Source organism: Heptranchias perlo, chromosome 18, assembly GCF_035084215.1.
Source record: "Heptranchias perlo isolate sHepPer1 chromosome 18, sHepPer1.hap1, whole genome shotgun sequence".
In the NCBI taxonomy this organism is placed as follows: Eukaryota; Metazoa; Chordata; class Chondrichthyes; order Hexanchiformes; family Hexanchidae; genus Heptranchias; species Heptranchias perlo.
In genome coordinates, this window is record NC_090342.1 from 18075916 (window position 1) to 18080307 (window position 4392).

Here is a 4392-nt window from a genome sequence, read left to right on the forward strand (position 1 = left end):
GTCAAAGAGATATCGCCAGCAGGAATCAGTGGACCAGCACGAACTTGCTCTCCTGCCCAGCTGGAAGCTAACTAATCTCGCCAGAAAAAAGGTACGCTGAGTTATATCATGTCTAAACTAACTTTTAACAGCATGGTAAATATTAATGACTGCCAAACCACCTCTTTGGCACTGAAAATTAACTTTTAACAGTGTGGAGTCTAATTACTCCCGATTGTAATAGTTTTTGGACATTTAAAAAAAAAAATTTAAAAATTTTACATTTTAATGTTTCTACTTTTTCTTTTCTGTCTCTTTTATCTCAGTCTTTTAATCTTACCCTCTCTTTATTCCACTTTATCTGATTTTATAGTACATTTGCTAACCTTATCTGACACTTCCTGGTTCTTAGTCTGCCTGGTTTGTGAATTAGCTTCATTTCCTGGTTCTTACAACGTGGCTTGTTTCAAGCTGATTGGTGGAGGGGACAGAGCAATCCTTTCCTCCTATCACAGCTCAGAGAAGCCTGGGAACGACCGCTGCGCTTCTTGCAGGTTCAACCGAAGCAAGTTAGTGCCCAGAAACCTGGGAAATGATTTTGGGTGAGCTCGTTACTTACAAGTGGCAGGCGACATCTGTTTGCCGTTCAGTGCAATTTCCAGCCCAATATTCAAGGATTTGAAATATTGCTAATATTCTTTCCAGCAGTCTGATGTAGACTGAACTAATACATCAATGATAAGGAGCCATATAGTTCACAGGCCTTATGTTGAAATGTTTAAATGTCCATAGATGATGCAAAGTTCAGTCATCTGTTTTTATCCATCCAGATTACTCTTCCACATTTATAAGCATTTTGAAGGATCTCAACTAAATTATACAAATAGAGAAACAATGAGGACAAACAGAAGGAGGGAGAAAATATTGACACCTTCAGCAGTCATCCAAATTTGAGATGTGGAACATTGGCAAAAAAGCATAACGAATTGTTTCTTTCAATAACTTTTATTTCCTTTTTCCATTTTCTTCCCTCCTTTCTTGACGGCATTGATTCCTTTTGAAGTACAATACAATGGGTGCTGAAAGCTCTCTAATATCTCTCTCAAGTGGCTATTCTTCACATGTGAGCCTAAGCCATGAATGTTAGCAGAATATTTGACTGTCGGGAACAGTGCAGCTGAAACATTCTTGCCCTCATCCAAGTCCACATATGCACACAATGGGGAGCAAGGACCCAGCTACTTTCAAGATTGAGGAGCAAAAAGCCTGAGTTATTGTAGTTCCCTTGTTCAAACAGGCAGTGGCACTTTGCTAAAACCCTGGCTGATTTCAAGATTCAGATGCTCTGAGTTATTGCAGTTGTGTTGTTCAGACGTGCAGTGGTGCTCTGTTAAAGATCAAAAGACTAAATCAAAACTGCTTAAGTTGATTAGCATGTAGCTACTCTTTAGTACTTTTTAAAACAACTCACAAACCCTTTGTAGTGTAGCGGTTATATTGCTGGACTAATAATCCACAGAATAGGAGTTCAAATCCCACCATGGCAGTTTGAGAATTTTAATTCAATTTATTTTAAAAATTTGGCAATGAGAAAGCTGGTGAAAGTGACCATGAAGCTGATGGATTGTCGTAAAAAGCCAACTGGTTCACTAATGTCCTTTAGGAATGAAGTAACGGAGAGGGTTGATGAGGGTAGTGCAGTTGATGTTGTGTATATGGACTTTCAAAAGGCATTTGACAAAGTGCCACATATTAGACTTGTAAGCAAAATTAAAGCCCATGGGATTAAAGGGATAGTGGCAGCATGGATACAAAATTGGCTAGGGGACAGAAAGCAGAGAGTAGTGGTGAACGGTTGCTTTTCAGACTGGAGGGAAGTTTACAGTGGTGTTCCCCAGGGGTCAGTATTAGGACCACTGCTCTTCTTGATATATATTAATTACCTGGACTTGATAATAGTGTAGGGGGTGGTGGTGTGTGTCAGCTTCACCTCTGACTTCCGAGCGGTTCGAATCGCTCCCACTCCCTTGGTTCTAGACCTTGGACTTATTTGGGGGTTGTGACAAAAGTGCAGCAGACAACTTTGATCTTTATTCAAGAGAGAAAATACAACACAATAATCTTAACACTCTAATAAAATGGGGAACACTTTGATACACACGAGGGAAATTACAGTAGAAAGATACCTCACCCCTCCCAATCCCACTTTACTAGCTAAGTTGGGCTCTAAAGGACCAGGGATAATGCTCACCAAACGAATCCTTGACAGTTGAGCTGGTTTGCGATTTTAGGGTTCGCTGTATGTGTTGGTTGGTTTCTGCCGTACCCCGGATGCGGTAGAGGACTTCAACTGCGTAGCTGGTCAGTCTTCGCGATACAGTAGGGTGCGTATTGGATCTATCGGGTGAGTACCCACTTTTCTTCGTAAAGGGATAGGATTTAGAGTCTTTTGAGTAGAAAACTTACCCAGGGGTAAGTCAGGAATAGATTGTAGAGTGGAAACTTTGCGGATCTTCGGCTTTCTCCCGAGTTGGTTTTCTTTGGTCGCGGTGGCCCAATATTACCTGGTTGGTTGGTGGTAATATTTGGTTGGTTGTTTCGTAAAGCCCTTGTTGCCACGAGGTGTCTGATGATCACTGGGGCTATTGCTCTGGTTTCTTCTTGTGTGTCGCCTGCTTCTAGAGCTGCTGACCTTCTCTGTTGAACTTCTTTCTGTTGTCCCCTCATCTTGTTGAATTGTCGTCTTCCGAGCTGTTAAACTCCTGGCTGAACTGCCTTCTTGAGAAAACGGGCCTTCAATTATACTAATTGAAGCCTCCTTATCTGCGCGCCAAATCTGACCCGGTTTATTGTAAGATTTTGGCGGGCTCGTTAAGAGTAACTTGTTTATGAATGTGTGAAGTGGTTTCGGGATGGTTTCATGAGTTGTTGAGCTCTTGCTTGATTGTAGTCGTTGTGCTCAGGTTTCAAGTTTCCTGACTGGGCCTGAGATTTCTATGGAGTGGGGTGATTGGATTTGTTTTATGCATGTTTTGGATGGGTCCTGTAATTTGGGTGGGGACTGCTCTTCCGTGGGTCTATTGTCTGAATGTAAATGTCTGATAGGGGCTGAGTGAGGTCACACACTTCCCCAGACAGTTTGATTAACTCCAATACTCAAACCGTCTATTACAGAGGTTGATCTCAACTCATGTTGCAGCCTTTTTCTTTACAAGTCCAAACATGCCTTTTTAAAAAAAATACCAAATTTTGGTTTTTAACCTTGAATCACCCTCTGTTAGGCCCAATACATTTCATCACCGTGAAATGGTTAGAAAAGAGTCCAAAGTCCTTTTCTTTAGGGTTTTTCTCCGAGTTTTGGGGGATCTGTGAATTTTGAGAATCTTACAATAGAGAGTATAATTTCAAAGTTTGCAGAAGACATGAAACTTGGAAATGTAGTAAACAATATGGAAGATAGTAACAGACTTCAGGAGGACATAGACTGGTGAAACAGGCAGACACATGGCAAATTAAATTTAATGCAGAGAAGTGTGAAATGATGCATTTTGGTAGGAAGAATGAAGAGAGGCAATGTAAAAGAAATGGTACAATTTTAAAGGGGGTGCAGGAACAGAGAGGGGGGTTCATGTTGCATCAGATGGAATCTCTGAGGTGACTAGAGAATATGGAGAAATTAATTTCTACAAAAATTAAAAACTGCAAAGGAAACATTTTTGTAAAGTCTCCCTTCACTTCAGAAAATAATAGTGGATGTTTTAGACTATGCAGAGAGTAGATTTATTTATTTATATAATTGTCCTATTGTGATACCATAATACGCTGCTTTTGTGCTTGGTGTATTGCTAAGCGCATGTTAGAATTAATGTATAATATTGTAAAACACATTGTTCCATGAAATGAGGTTCCTAAACCAAAAAAATGTGCATCTTAAGAGTGCAAACTGGTCATGAAATATGCGAAGTTGCGACTTTATAAAGAGTTAATACAGGATTCCTAAGTGTATTTGTTTACAATCATTGATAGTTTCATAATTGTAATCCTTCACTTAATGTATCGGCATGGTAAAAAATAAACTCAAAAGTTGTGGGTCCATTCTGTATTTCCTTAAAATGCAGAATGCAAGTGAACAGTTGGAACTCATTCTCAATATAACATGTGGAAATTGAGGGGCAGTAACTTGCCAACTTGAGGAGGTTAATTTAAATCAGAAATCCCCCACCCCATCCCCACTTTATGGGCTGGTCTCTGTTATTCAGTTTTGTCACAGCCATGCTGCAAACAAGCTAGTTTTGAATAGCTTTTCATGAACTTTATTTTTTCATGAATATGGTTAAAGGTGTAATAAAAGTTAATGAATAATCATCTAACTAATTTGGATCTGCATTCAAGAACCAAGCCTGTACTTTGGAT